This window comes from Macaca nemestrina, chromosome 4, assembly GCF_043159975.1.
Source record: "Macaca nemestrina isolate mMacNem1 chromosome 4, mMacNem.hap1, whole genome shotgun sequence".
In the NCBI taxonomy this organism is placed as follows: Eukaryota; Metazoa; Chordata; class Mammalia; order Primates; family Cercopithecidae; genus Macaca; species Macaca nemestrina.
Window position 1 is genome coordinate 151,901,216 of NC_092128.1, and position 15,924 is coordinate 151,917,139.

The following is a 15,924-nucleotide window of genomic DNA, read 5'->3' on the forward strand; positions in this document are numbered from 1 at the left end:
AATAAACTTCCTATTACTCAGGGTATGATTCAGGAACTAGAATCTTCCTCTTTGTTCTGTATAGGTGGCCTGGCATTTGGTGACACTCTTTGGATATTGGAGGCAGAACAAGCTTGACAATTTTGCCAGTGGGAGCCTCTGGCCTCTGAAGGGAGGCAGCCTCCACCAGGACGTACCCTCTGGGGTGCTGGGCTGGGGTTTCAACACAGCTACTAGAGAGAGAGTGCTTTTGAAAAGCAGCTGCTGCCGGTGAGGAGGTAGGACCCAATTCAATATTCATTCCTTTGTGGGCAAGTTGTTTTCGTTCTCTCTCTTTCCTTTCTCTCTATTTTATTTTATTTTTATTTCATTTCATTTCATTTTTATTTTATTTCATTTTATTTTATTTGATGGAGTTTCACTCTTGTTGCCCAGGATGGAGTGCAATGATGTGATCTCAGCTCACTGCAACCTCCATCTCCTGGGTTCAAGTGATTCTCCTGTCTCAGCCTCCCGAGTAGCTGGGATTACAGGTGCATGCCACCACACTCAGATAATTTTTGTATTTTTAGTAGAGATGGAGTTCATCATATTGGTCAAGCTGGTCTCAAACTCCTGACCTCAGGTGATCCACCCGCCTCGGCCTCCCAAACATGAACCACCACGCCCGGCCCCTCCTTTCTCTCTCTTCTCCCTCTCCCTCTCTCTCTTCTCCCTCTCCCTCTCTCTCTTCTCCCTCTCTTTCCTCCTCTTTGTCTCTCCTCTCTCTTTCTTCTTTGTCTTCTTTCTCTCTCCTCCCTCTTCCTCCTCTCCCCTCCTCTCTGTCTCCCTCTCTGTCTTCTCTCTGTCTCTCTTCTCTCTCCTCCTCTCTCTCTCTCTCCCTTTCCCCCGCCTCTGTCTCTCTCCCTCTCTGTTTTGGAATCTTTTGGGACTTCCTCTTCATCCCTGTTGTCGTGAAATTTCTCAGTGCTGCCTGTCCGTGCTTATCTTTTCATTCACTGGGATCAGCTTCCAGTGAACTCATTCAACACAAATTCTACTGACTAGTATTGCTATTGAGCTGTGAGCTCCGGTTGAAATGGAATGCCTGACCCATGGAGGCCCGATTCCTATTTCTCTGCTTGATACACCTAGTTTAGGTGATTGGTCAAGGAGCTCAGGACTGAATTCCAGGTCTGACAAGTCAGAAGCGCCCACAAAGCCTTCCCTGTCTGGTGGATGTGGGGGCATTGAAGACGGCCGTTGGCTGAGCCCCAGAGGTAACTCAGCCTTCCATGACAAAGTGGCAGCTCTCCCTGTGGGACAAATTGTGTCTCTCTTTCTGCTTCCTGAAGCAAAGCCCAAGTGACCAGCTCTTTGGGGGCCTTTTGTTCACAAAGGTTCCCCTAAGTGCCTAAGTCTGGCTGAGCTGAAACCCAGTGATGTCTGTGCCGGCCATCCAGTCTCCGCCGAGCAGAACCTGTAGAGGCTATGGCCACTTAGCAGGTGGAGCTCAGGCTGCTAGACCATGGCAGATCCAAGACAGCCTGTTAGGGGTGGGAAGTGTGGAAAGAGACAGTTGTCCCTGGTGGAGCAGACTGGGTCACTCATGCAGATGGCCCGGCACTGGCTGTGAGAGGAGAGGCAGGCGTCCTGCAGGACAATGAGGGCTGCATTCGCTGAGCGCCTGCTGTGTGCTCTGATGAGGCCCATGGGAAGCAAGCAGTCGAGAGAGACTGTAACTCATTTTCAGGTTTTCACAAATGAGGCTGCTGTGAACATGTGTGCTCTGGCCTCCTATGTACGGGGGCTGGTGTAGAGTCAGAGAGGGAGAACTCTTGGATGGAAGGGTAGGAGAATTTGCTTTTTTTTACAAATGCTGATAAATTGTCTTCCAAAGCGGGATGTGAGCGTTCCCATCTCCCTATACTTAAAAAAAAATCGAGATAGGATCTTGCTCTGTCACCCAGGTTGGAGTCTTGTGGTGTGATCATAGCTCACTGCAGCCTCAACCTCCTGGGCTCAAGTGATCCTCCCACCTCAGCCTCCTGAGTAGCTGAGACTACAGGCACATGCCATCATGGCTAATTATTTTATCTTATTATTATTATTATTTTTGTTGAGACAGGGTCTTGCTGTGTTGTCCAGGCTTGTCCTGAACTCCTGGACTCAAGCAATTATCTTGTCTTAGTCTCCCAAAGTGCTGTGACCACAGGTGTAAGCCACTGCACCTGGCTCCTGTGCTTTTTAACGTAGGATTTGAGACATACTTTAACTGAAGTATACAGCATTTCACTTATGATTTTTTTTTTTTTTTGAGATGGAATTTCGCTCTTGTTGCTCAGGCTGGCGTGCAATGGCATGATCTTGGCTCACTGTAACCTCCACCTCCCGGGTTCAAGTGATTCTCCTGCCTCAGCCTCCCGAGTAGCTGGGATTACAGGCATGCACCACCATGCCCGGGTAACTTTTGTATTTTTAGTAGAGATGGGGTTTCTCCATGTTGGTCAGGCTGGTCTCGAACTCCCGACCTTAGGTGACCCACTCACCTGGGCTTCCCAAAGTGCTGGGATTACAGATGTGAGCCACCCCACCTGGGCCTGACTTATGTTTTATTATACAATGTTTTTATTTAAAAACTCTAGTTTTGGCCTGGCATGGTGGCTCATGCCTGTAGTTCCAGCACTTTGGGAGGATGAGGTGGGTGAATCACCTGAGGCCAGGAGTTCAAGATCAGCCTGGCCAACATGGTGAAACTCCATCTACTAAAAATACAAAAATTAGCCAGGCGTGGTGGCACATGCCTGTAATCCCAGCTACTCAGGAGGCCGAGGCAGGAGAATCGCTTGAACCCAGGAGGGGGAGGTTGCAGAGAGCTGAGACAGATCTCACTCTGCCACACCACTGCACTCCAGCCTGGGCAGCAGACCCAGATCTGTCTCAAAAACAAAAACAAAACTCCCAGAAAACAACCAACTCTAGTTTTGTCTAATACTTGATGCATTGCTTTAAAACAATTAAATTAACATATAATAATTGTACATATTTATGGGGTACATAATGATGTTGCAATACCTATAATTTATAGTGTTCAGATCAGAGTAATTAGCATATTCATGATCTCGAACTTTTAGGATTTCTTTGTGTTGGGAGCATTCTGTATACTCCTTCTAGCGATTTGAAACCACATAATCTATTATTGTTAACTGTAGCCATCCTACAGTGCTGTAAATACTAGAACTTACTTCTCCTATCTGGCTGTAATTTTGTGTTCTTTAACAAATCTCGGTGGGGCATAGTGGCTCTTGTCTGTAATCCCAGCGCTTTGGGAGGCTGAGATGGAAGGATTGCTTGAGCCCAGAAGTTCAAGACCAGCCTGGGTAACATAGCAAGACCCTGTCTCAACATAAACTGAAACAAACAAACAAACAAGAACAACAAAAACTAGCCAGGCACGATGGTGTGCACCTGTAATTCCAGCTACTCTGGAGGCTGAGGTAGGAGGATGGTGTGAGCCCAGGAGTTCAAGGCTGCAGGGAGCTATGATTGTGCCATTGCACTGCAGCCTGGGTGACAGAGTGAGACTCTAACTCTTAAAAACCATAAAACAAACCCCAAATCCAGAAATCTCTCCCTATTCCCTCATTTTGATGCATTTTTTTTTTTTGACAGAGTTTCACTTTCATCACCCAGGCAGGAGTGCAGTGGCACAATCTCCACTCACTGCAGCCTCCACCACCCAGGTTCAAGTGATTCTCCTGTCTCAGCCTCCCAAGTAGCTGGGATTACTGGCGTGAGCTACCATGGCTGGCTAATTTTCGTATTTTTTAGTGGAGACGGGGTTTCACCATGTTGGCCAGGCTGGTTTCAAACTCCTCACCTCAGGTGATCCTCTCGCCTCTGCCTCCCAAAGTGCTGGGATTACAGGCGTGAGCCATCGCGCCCAGCCTGATGCATAGCTTTTTACTTGGAAACATTTACTGAGTACTTACTGGGTGTCAGGCACTGTCCTAGGTGCTGAAAACTCAGGCGGGTGCATAGGGGGACGCAAACAAAGACCTTTCCTGGTGAAGCTTCCACTAGAAGTGGATGAGGCAGCAGCAAAGATGCAGGGTTCTAATAACTGCAGTCCCTTTCACAGGATGACAGGCAGGGACAGGAGTTATGCAGAGATGTGAACTAGAGTCAGGGGTGGAGAGGGGATGCGATTTTGGGACAAGAAAAGCCTCTCCAATTTCATGACGTGGGAGCAAAGATCAGAATGAAGTGATCAATATCAAAGGATCCATTTTTGCTGACTAAGTGAATTAGAGTTGCATATAAAAATTTCCACCACAGCAACACCTATCTAAGACACATCACAACGGCCCCTTGTGTTCCATCACACCTGGCCCCAGCCAGCTGCTGCTGACAGAGGAGCATGCACTTGAACTGACCCCAGATCCCCTCTGGACCAAACTGAAGACATTTGCCATGCCAATGAACAACGGGGCTTGTTTTAACCTCCACCCCCCCCCCACACACCTATGAGCTCATTCTGCTGCAACCACAACGCTGTTGATCAATCCTTGATTAGCACAACCAGCAGGGTCCCCTATCCAGAATGTAAATGTTGTGTTATGCTCAGTGCATTTCTTCAGGAGCTCTTCCTCCTTTGCTTGCATCTGAATAGATTCAGCTCTGCATTTTTAAAAAACAAGCTCTGGTCATTTTTCTTTATTCTTTCCCAGTCTTTATTGTGACTGATCTCACTGCATAGTAGCACCCACGCTATTCTTATCCCTTTGGTGCCTGTTACCCTGAAGTTGTGTCATGAACAATGACCAGAAATGAAAACAAACTTTCAAAAGCCTTCCAAGTAGTCCTTTTTTTTTTTTTAATCACAGAGGAAGCCAGAAAAAAAAATCACTTTGACATTCAGGAAACAAGATAGAATTTACTTTCTGTAGCAGAGGAACTGTTGGGAGATTTCTGATGCCCTTTCAGCTGTCTTCATTTCTAAGGAATGATTTTTGGTACCAGCCAAGTATCCAGTGAGCTATTCTGGACACTCAGTCAATTGGAAATGTATGAAGTTAAGAGTTGAGTCACTACTCAACAACTTTTGTTCATAATGCTGATGGTCACGGTTAATGTAATACCATTAGTCAAAGCATGTATTTTGTCTTAATATTCTGTAGTATTACATTCACACAATTCGATAAACACATATTCATAAAAAATACTGTCTAATGCCTAGTGTACTTCAAAGTAAAGTCTATACAATATAAATGTAACCTGGTAGGGTGTAGTGGCTCATTCCTATAATCCCAGCACTCTGGAAAGCTGAGTTGGGAGGATCGCTTGAGTCCAGGAGTTCGAGACCAGCCTAGGCAATATATCAATACCCCATATCTACAAAAAAAAAAAAAAAAAGATAAAATAATTAGCCATAGTGGCATGTGCTTGTAGTCCCAGCTACTCAGGAGGCTGAGGTGGGAGGACTGCTTGAGCCCAGGAGATTGAGGTTGCAGTGAGCTATGATTGGATCACTGCACTCCAGCTTAGGCAACAGAGTGAGACCCTGTCTAAATGGGTGTGTGTGTGTGTGTGATGTGTGCATGCATGTGCACATGTGTGTGTAATCTATATATTAATTATAGTACATTATACTAAATCAAATTATAGTCTGATGTGGTTTGGCTCTGTGTCCCCACTCAAATCTCATCCCCCAATTGTAATCCCCAGGGGTTGAGGGAGGGACCTGGTGGGAGGTGATTGGATCATAGGGGTGATTCCCCCATGCTATTCTCATGATTGAGTGAGTTCTCATGATATTGAGTGAGTTCCATGAGATCTGATGGTTTAAAAGTGTTCATCATTTCCCTCTTCACTCTCTCACTCTGCTGCCATGTAAGACGTGCCTTGCCTCCCCTTACCCTTCTGTCATGATTGTAAGTTTCCTGAGGCCTCCCCAGCCATGTGGAACTGTGAGTCAGTTGGGCCTCCTTCCTTTATAAATTACCCAGTCTCAGGAAGTTCTTTACAACAGTGTGAGAAGGGACTCATACCTAGTCATAGGGTGACTTAGTAGTTTGATTATCTTGATCATTGGAGGTGTAGCTTTATATCAGATGGAATGAGTAGAAATCCAATTTGATTGCTAAAACAACTGGGATTTCATCCACCATAATTTTGCCCAGTGAATAGGTTGAAACTATGTTTCTGGAGCTTCGATGTGCATATCAATGGAATCACATGGGGATCCTATTAAAATGCAGAATCTGACTCAGAAAGTCTTGGGTGGGACCTGGGAACCTGCATTTCTAGCCAGCTTCCAGGTGATGCAGATTGTTTTAGCTCATGGACTCCACGCCAAAGGACAGGGGCTACATCTTCCTGTGTGGTGTGCTTGGAGACACTGGTAGGCCAAGCAGGGGTTGCAGGGCTTGAGGACTCTCTCTCAATTATTATACAATGTTTTTATTTAAAAAACTTGGCTGGGCATGGTGGCTTACACCTGTAATCCCAGGACTTTGGGAGGCTGAGGCAGGTGGATCACTTGAGGTCAGGAGTTCGAGACCAGCCTGACCAATATGGTGAAGCCCCGTCTCTACTAAAAATACAAAATTAGCCAGGCATGGTGGCACACACTTGTAATCCCAGCTACTTGGGAGGCTGAGGCAGGAGAATCGCTTGAACCCAGGAGGTGGAGGTTGCAGTGAGCCAAGATCGCACCATTGGACTCCAGCCTGGGCAACCAGAGTGAAACTCTGTCTCAAAAAACAAAACAAAACAAAACCCCCCAAAAAACAAAGAAAACCCAAAAAACCCCCAAAAATCTCTAGTTTTGTTTAATATCTGTTTTTACAAACATCAAATTACCGTGTAATAATTGTACATATTTATGGAATACATAATGATGTTGCCATACATATAATTTATAGTGATCAGATCAGAGTAATTAGCATATTTATTCATAATCTCAAGCATTTACCATTTGAGGGCCTGGAAGCGACCAGAGTTTCCAGGCTGGTCCTCTCCAGCCAAGAACAGCCTCACATCTCGACGCCAGTACTTCCATTTTTTTTGTGTGTGTACTGTAATGAAGTCAGCAGCACCTTTGACCTTTAGACCCTAAACCATCAGTATCTGTTAGAAGTTTTTAAATTTCAAGGGACAGAAAAACACAATTCAGAATGACTTTGATGAAAAGGAAATGTATTGGTTCCTGCAATTGCAAAGTCCAGGAATAGACCTGGCTTTAGGCATTCCCATGATGTCATCTGGAGAGATGGGATCTCACTCTGTTGCCCAGGCTGGAGTGCAGTGGTGCAATCATAGCTCACTGCAGCCTTGAATGCCTGGGCTCAAGCAATCCTCCTGCCTCAGCCTCCCAAGTAGCTGGGACTGCAAGCACATGATAGCACGTCTGTTATCTTTAAGTTTTTTGTGGGGACGAGATCTCGCCATGTTGCCCAGGCTGGTCTCAAACTCCAGGGCTCAAGCAATCCTCTTGTCTCAGCCTTCCAAAGCCTTGGGATTACGGACGTGAACCACGTGTGCCTAGATTCTATATTATTTTAGCTTCACTTGCCTTCGAGAGGAGGCTGGTTTCCTTATATTCTCACATTCTTAGACTCCCATTCCTGTTCATTCGCTGTGATCAGCTTTCAGTAAACTTATTCAACACAGATACTACTACTGACTAATATTGCTACTGAGCTCTGGTTGGAATGGAATGCCTGACCCATGGAGGCCTAATCCTGATTTCTCTCCCTAGTTTAGGTGGTTGGTCAAGGACCCTGAGATGGCTGGGGCACCTCTCAAGGTCACGGTTGCTGGGTCCCACCCTCAGGGTTTCTGATTCAGTAGGCTTGGGTAGGGACCAAGAACTTGTATTTCTAACAAGCTCCTGGGTGATGCTGTAGCTGCCAGTCTGAGAGCCATGCTTTGAGGACCCCCTCCCTCCAAGCATCCTATTTTCTTTCTCCTTTCTTTCTTTCTCTTTCTTTCTCTCTCTCTTTCTCTCTTTCTTTCCCTCCCTCCCTCTCTCTCTCTTTTTTTTCTTTCTTTTCTTTCTTTCTTTCTTTCTTTCTTTCTTTCTTTCTTTCTTTCTTTCTTTCTTTCTTTCTTTCTTTCTTTCTCTCTTTCTCTCTTTCTCTCTTTCTCTCTTTCTCTCTCTCTCTTTCTTTTTCTTTCTTTCTTTCCTTCCTTCTTTCTTTTTTTTAATAGAATCTCACTCAGTTGCCCAGACTAGAGTGCAGTGGTGTAATCTCAACTTATTGCAAACTCTGCCTCCCAGGCTCAAGTGAGTCTCCTGCCTCAGCCTCCTGAGTAGCTGGAATTACAGGTGTGCACCACCACCACATGTGGATTTTGGTTTTTTTTTTTTTTTTTTTTTTTTTTTTGTATTTTAATAGAGACAGGGTTTCCCCATGTTGGCCAAGTTGGTCCTAACTCCTGACTTCAAGTGATCCACCTGCCTCAGCCTCCCAAAGTGCTGGGATTACAGGGGTGAACCATTGCACCCGGCCTAATCATCCTATTTTCAAGCCTCCCTCATTTTTGGTACTCATCTCTAGGTCTCACCATGGACTGCCTTGTGTTAGTGATGATACTGCTCTACGTTCCTCTCATCTCAGCGACATTCAAGCCCCTGAGAACTACAGATGCCCCTTCTCATTCAGAACATAATAGACATGAAAATTGCCAATGAGCGTCTAGATTTGGAGAGAAAAAGCTAAAAGTCTCTGTTAGTTGCTAACGACTGCAGAAGTCCTCTTTAACCCACGACTTGCCTCCTTTCAACATTCCTAATAGGGTTCCCATTTATCTGCACACCTCACCACGGTCCCCCCCAAAACACAGCCTCATTTACAACTCTGTAAAGGAAAATTTCACATGCTTTCCCTAGAGATTTAAAGCATGGAGTCATTAGCGTAAATGCTGTTGCCACTCAGCAATTTGAAGGAAATCTAAATGCTCTTCCTCAGATGGTGCCAATTACGACAGCCGACGGAGGTGACCTCCTGCCTGCCCCACGCTGTGGCGGCAATCACCGTGTATCTTCTCAAATTGAGGCAAAGTGGACTCTATTCTTCCCTCAGCTTGTAAGCACTCTCCTCGTGTGCCTGGCACAATTCTCTCTGTGCCTCTGCCCTGTGCTCCTTTCCCGTTCTGGCTACAAGATGACTAAGAGAGATGAAAACCGTGCAAGCATACAGCCTATCTCTGCTTGTGTCATTTATGCTGGACATCCTTTTGGCCAAAGCCAATGCCCCAAACCAGCACAGCAGGAAAATAGATTCTGCCTCCGTAAGACTACACAGCAAGGATGCATGATAGAAAAACAAGAATTCAGTCTACCAGACCATGCACCCATCTCTGCTGGGGAAGAGTTTTTTCCTCTCCAAAGAATCTTCACAAGAAAAAAGAACTGGGCTAACAAAACAAACATCATATCAGCCTTTATTTACTCAAAAGAATGTGTAGGCTGGGCACGGTGGCTCATACCTGTAATCCCAGCACTTTGGGAGGCCGAGGCAGTTGGATCACCTGAGGTCGGGAGTTCAAGACCAGCCTGGCCAACATGGTGAAACCTCATCTCTACTAAAAACACACAAAAAATTAGCCGGGCATGGTGGTCGGTGTCTGTAATCCCAGTTACTCGGGAGGCAGGAGAATTACTGGAACCCAGGAGGTGAAGGTTGCAGTGAGCTGAGATCACACCACTGCACTCTAGCCTGGGAGACAGAGGGAGGTTCCATCTAAAAAAAAAAAAAAAAAAAAAAAAGGAAGGTGCAGAAGGTGCAGTTTACCACTCCAGGCCGGACTGCCTTTTCCCTTGGGCAGAATAGATGATTATATAGAAGTGTCTTGGAGGGCTGTCTTGTCTGAAATCCTATAGTTCATTTCCTGGGGTTCAGTAATGTTCCCACATGATGTGCTTTCTAATAATACAATTTTCATTTCCTTTCATTCCATTCACAATACCTCCATGTGAAGAAGCCAGGGACTGCATGAAGACACTGAATGGCTCAGTAGGAGAAGTGGTGAATGAGATTTGCTGAAATGTAGGGTGTGGTAGATTGAATTCTTGTTTGTCTATCATGTATGCTTGCTGTGTAGTCTTACGGAGGCAGAATCCATTTTCCTGCTGTGCTGATGTGGGGCATTGGCTTTGGCCAAAAGGATGTGAGCATAGATGACACAAGCAGAGATTTGCTGTATGCTTGCACAGTTGGGCAGGCACTCTTGCCCTTCTGTTATTGACATGAGAAGAGCTTCCCTTGAATAGCTTCTGCCTCTTTAACATGGACCCCATAATGAGTACACATGGTGTAGACTGAGGTCCAAATCATAGAGGTGGAAGGGATGGGGCCAACCAGACTCATAGCTTCAAGAAGCGGAGACTCCCAGATGAGCCCAGTTTAGTTTAAAAAACACATGCTATTTTTCTTTACCACTGAATTGTTTTTGATCTGTTTGTTACACAGCAATAGCTGACTGACACAGAGGTCAAAGATGCTGGTGAGAAAGTTGGGATGGCCAAATAAGACTTTATCACCTTCTCTAAGTTGCCTAGACAATCTCTGCTCTCATATCAGAAATCACAGGTCTATGCATAGCTTTACCAAAAACCTGATTCATTTTTGTCTCCTTCATGATTATTTGCAGGATAATGATGTCATTAAGAAGCTTTTAAAACTTTCACATTAGCCAAGGGATGGGATCAGAAGAAACACTTTGGCAGGATTTCAAAACCGAAGGGGAGTTGTGAGAGGTGGGTTCATTTATAATAAAAACAAATGACTTGAAGGTTTTAGTTTTCAATTATTAAGGTTCTAGTGCCAAAGGCCCAGCCATGCAATTTAGTTCTTAGCTATTTTTGCTAATATCTGCTCAATGCTTGACGTCTAAATACCCAGTCAATCAACAGCCATTACAGAGTTCTTATTACATGCAGTGTTGCGTATGGAGCTGTGGAGAGAATATAAGAAGAAAAAACGCTCCCTATTCTTTGAGAATTTATAATTTAGAGTAAACACAAGCCATAAATAGATCAATTATTCTTTTAAATGTTGAAAGAATTTTATCAATGGACTCTTTAATAACTTTTAATTTTTATACATTATTATAATGTGTGTTTCTTCCAAGTAACTTACAAAATATAAAAAAGCACAAAGAAAAAATGGATTGCCAATAATCCTAACATTCAGATAGACATTGTTAACATTGTGATGAATAATTTTCAAACACTTTTTAAGGTATGCATACCTTTGTACACACGTTTCTTTTTAAAAGCAAAATGGTATCATGTTGCTTTGGCAATGGCTGTCTTCCATGTTAATAATTATTGATCTGTTGCATAATTTTAATGGCTATAAAGTATTCCCCGGCATAGGTATGCCATTATTTGTTTCATCAATCTCCTACCAATAGTCATTTAGGTTATTTTCTGAGTTTTCTCTGTTATAAAAAGCAAGGCTGTTAACATCTTCATACCTTCATCTGCATCCAGTTGACCCTTTCTGGTCTTAGGACAGGTTCCTGTGAGTGAAATGTTTAGGTTAAATGTGTGGTATTTCTAGAAAGCATGTGATCCATGTGGGTAAACTGACTTCCAAAGTTTCCATTTTAAATGTCTTCTCTAAAAAATAATTATTTTGAGTAGATAGTCATGTCTTAATTGAAACATGTCATGAGGTCAGGCATGGCGGCTCACACCTGTAATCCCAGCACTTTGGGAGGCTAAGGAGGGTGGATCACCTGAGGTCAGGAGTTAGAGACCCACCTGGCCAACACGGAGAAACCCTCTCTCTACTAAAAATACAAAAATTAGCCGGGCTTGGTGGCGGGTGCTTGTAGTCCCAGCTACTTGGGAGGCTGAGGCAGGAGAATCACTTGAACCCGGGAGGCAGAGGTTGCAGTGAGCCGAGATCGCACCACTGCACTCCAGCCTGGGCGACAGAGTGAGACTCTGTCTCAAAAAAAAAAAAAAAAAAAAACAAACATGTCATGAGTTTGAGTCTGTCTCTTTAAGTCAAAGGCTATTTTCTTAAGTTAATAAGTTGGTTTGAAAAGCCTGATGTACTTGCAACTCGATTAAAAACTTTGAATTTTTCTCCTTTTTTTTTCTTGACAACGGAGTTTTGCTCATGTTGCCCAGGCTGGAGTGCAATGGTGCGATCTTGGCTCACTGCAATCTCCGCCTCCCAGGTTCAAGTGATTCTCCTGCCTCAACCTCCTGAGTAGGTGGGACTACAGGCACCTGCCACCATGTCCAGCTACTTTTTTTGTGTTTTTAGTCGAGAAGGGGTTTCACGATGGTCTGGAACTCCTGACCTTAGGCAATCCACCCGCCTCGGCCTCCCAAAGTGCTGGGATTACAGGCATGAGCCACCGCGCCCAGCTCGAATTTTGCTGCTTTCTACTTAATGTCCATAAGTCCCTTCTTTCTCTCTAGTTCACTGGGAAATCAGGTATACATGTGCAGAAAAGAAAATGGGACAGAAGGTGCGAAAGCATTGCTCCTGAGACTTTGACTCTGACTCACTCTGCTTGCCTTCTGTTTCTCCTCCCGGCTTGCCGTCCTCACAGCAGTGACTGCTTTCAACCAACCAGGCACTCATCTCCATCACTGGACACCTCCAAAAGGCTCCAACGTTTCCATGGATCGGAAAACTGGCTGCCTGGAGATGGACCAGTACTGCCTCACTCACCAAATTCCCTCCTGCTCCCTGATGGTTAGGGCTGGGTGCTTCACCCACGTGCTGCCCTTGGTTTGCTTCTCTGGGCAGACAAGTTTTGCTCTAAATCAATGATCTTCTGATTTAGCAGAAAAGGATATTGCACGCCAGGAAGGAGCTCATAAAGGAACTTAAATGTGGACATACAAGTTTTGCTCTAAATTGAGTATCTTCTGATTTAGCAGAAAAGCCTATTGCACGCAAGGAAGGAGCTCACAACGTAACTGAAATGTGGAGTGTCTTTCATAGAGCACTGTGGAACTAACAGACCCAGGATGGGGTGGCTTTTCAGTGGGTCTCTTTTTACTGAGTTCTTCTTTTCCCCGCAGGCTCTTTCAGTTTCTGGTCCCCAAGTTGTGTGTCTGACCTCATGAAGAGTTAAAAAGCAATGAAAACAAAAGCCAAATATAGCAAAAGAAAAGAAGGAAAGAGAACTGAGGGCGCCTGCATTCTCTACATTTCCGGAGACATGCAGATTCCTTGGGTTCTTTTACGTGGAACTTGCTCTTTCCCCATCTGATTTCTCTGACTCCATCTAGGGAACCAGAAGATGGGCAGGGGCTGAAATGGGCCCCTGCCTTAAATCCAAGCCATGTCTGCAGAAGTCAGTGATTTTACACCTTTTTCTGGAGGAGGAGGAGGGGTCTATTATCCTAACTACTCTTTCCACCTCTGTCTCTTGTTTTAAAAGGTACATCTAAAGCAGAGGGCACACAAAGGTCAAAAATAAAAGGATGGAGAAAAAGATCTGTCCGTAATATACTACCCAAAAGACTGCAGTACTTAGATAAATATTAGACGAAACGGACTTCAAGACAAAAAGAAGGCATAGAGTTGGTGTCTGCATAATGGTAATAGGTTCTATTTAGCAAGAAGATACAGCCATTCTATACAGGGATACACTGGGTAAAATATCCCTAGATGAAGCTAAAAATGGACAGAACTGCAGGGGACATTGATAAATCCACCCTTACAATTCTTTCAATTATTGATAAGCCAATCAGATGATCAACGAGCAAAGATATGGGAGATCCACACAAGCCACAGCCTTGACCCACATGGAATTCTGCCTTCAGTGCTAGGTACATAGAGAGCCTTGACCACCTGCAGACACTAATCATGTGGTTGCTAGGCCACACAGTAGCCTCCATAAATCTTACAGAATAGGCTTCATACAGTCTTTGTCCTCTGATTACATCGCTATAAAGTTAGAAGCTTCTCGTTCTGCCACCCAGGCTGGAGTGCAGTGGTGCAATCATAGGTGACTGCAGCCTTGACCTACTGGGCTCAAGTGATCCTCCTGCCCCAGCCTCCCAAACAGCGAGGACCATTGCTGCATGCCACTATGCCCGGCTAATTTTTTTTTTTTTTTTAAGAGAGGAAGTCTTGTTATATTGCCCAGGCTGGTCTCAAACTCCTGGCCTCAAGTGATCCTCTTGCTTCAGCCTCCCAAAGTGCTGGGATTATAGGTGTGAGCCACTGGTGCTTGGCCAAGTTAAAAATACGAAAAGGTCAATTTTTAAATGCTCATGAGTTGGGAATTTAAAAACACACTGCTAAATAACTTGTGGGTGAGTGAAGAAATCTTAATGCAAGTTGAAAAAGAGTCAAAAGGCATGCAGTGGGCATCCTTTCAAACTCGACCGTTCATCCTTTTAAGGTCCCCATACGAATCTTTGACAATGACCTTGCTTTTTGAGCAAAAACAAAATGTCCCAGGCTTATCACATGCCCTTCGGTCTCAGACCTTGGGTCAGCTATTTCAACGAGGAATGTTGGCTCCTGTTAGAGGAGGATGGTATTTAGATATCAAAATACGGGTGCAAAGGTGCTCACTGTCCCTGTAATGGTGCACCTAGGACACCCTGGCTTGTCCTTACTTCTACATCTTTTCAGTAGACACATGCATTTTTTTTTTTTTTTTTTTTTTCCTGAGACAGAGTCTCACTCTGTCACCCAGACTGGAGTGCAGTGGCGTGATCTCGGCTCACTGCAACCTCTGCCTTCTGGGTTCAAGCGATTCTCCTGCCTCAGCCTCCCAAGTAGCTGGGATTACATGCGCTTCCCACTGCACCTGGCTAATTTTTGTATTTTCAGTAGAGATGGGGTTTCACCATCTTGACCAGGCTGGTCTTGAGCTCCTGACCTCGTGATCCACCTGCCTTGGCCTCCCAAAGTGCTGGGATTACAGGTGTGAGCCACCGTGCCCTGTCCCTTCTTTCTTGCTTTTTCTTCTTTCTTGAGTTTTGTGCTGTCACCCAGGCTGGAGTGCAGTGGCACGATGATCTTGGCTCACTGCAGCCTCGACCTCCTGGGCTCAAGTGATCCTTCTGCCTCAGCCTCCCAAGCAGCTGGGACTACAGGCATGTGCCACCATACCCGGCTAACCTTTTACATTTTTTAGTAGAGACGAGGTCTTGCTATGTTGCCCAGGCTGGTCTTGAACTCCTGAGCTCAAGCGATCCTCCCACCTCAGCCTCCCAAAGTGCTGGGATTACAGGCATGAGTCACGGAGCCTGGCTGTATTATTTTGTTTTAATTTTGTTTTTAAAGAAAGATATTTTAAGCAATTACATGGCTCCAATGTGAAAACCACGTAACACAGAATATTCAAGGAAGTTGGAATTCCATCTCTGTTCCCTCCACCCATTCCTCCCTGGCCCCATACGTAACCATCTGTTGGTGGTTTGAAAAACAGAGGGTGTGTGTGTGTGTGTGTGTGTGTGTGTGTGTGTGTGTGTGTGTGTGTTTTGAAAGAATGAGAGAGAGAGAGTGAATCCCTTCCTTTTAAACTCAAAATCCAACATACTTTGTGAGTCAGGAAAGGCTGTGCTTTCACATAGATTTGGTAACAGCCCCAAATCTGAGGTGCTTAATCCCACAAAAGGTCATCTCTCACTCACATGACTTCTCTACTGAGGGTCCACAGGAGGCATTTCTGCAAGGTCAGGGGTCCCCGCCTACCGCCCTGCCCTCCTGCAGTTGTGCGGGCTGGAGCACACACCCACGCACTTTCCACGATGGGGAAATGAAAACAGCTGAGACTGTTGGCAGTCTTTGCCAGTTTCCTGAGCCACCACCAACTCTTCCCTCCCTCTTCCCTTCTCATGCTATTATTGTTAAGTTTCTAATTTTTTGTATGGTCTCTCTGAGCTGGAAATGTTAAATTGGTCTCTGTTTTCCCGAGCAAACTCTGACTGATACAGGTGGAGTCTGGCTCTTATTTTCCCCAATT

General features: G+C 45.0%; 1 long non-coding RNA gene across 3 annotated transcripts in view; it reads left to right on the forward strand.

Moving 5' to 3' along the window:
• LOC105483381 (uncharacterized) overlaps positions 1 to 15,924 on the forward strand; it is an 88,120-nt gene that overhangs the window by 55,005 nt on the left and 17,191 nt on the right. For 2 of the 3 annotated variants that reach the window (XR_011621729.1, XR_988215.2), the window contains exons 3-4: positions 65 to 257; positions 10,618 to 10,723. This is a non-coding gene — a long non-coding RNA (uncharacterized lncRNA). Of the gene's footprint in view, positions 1 to 64; positions 258 to 10,617; positions 10,724 to 13,018; positions 13,678 to 15,924 lie in introns of those variants that run through there. The other variant, XR_011621730.1, reaches the window with a different exon arrangement.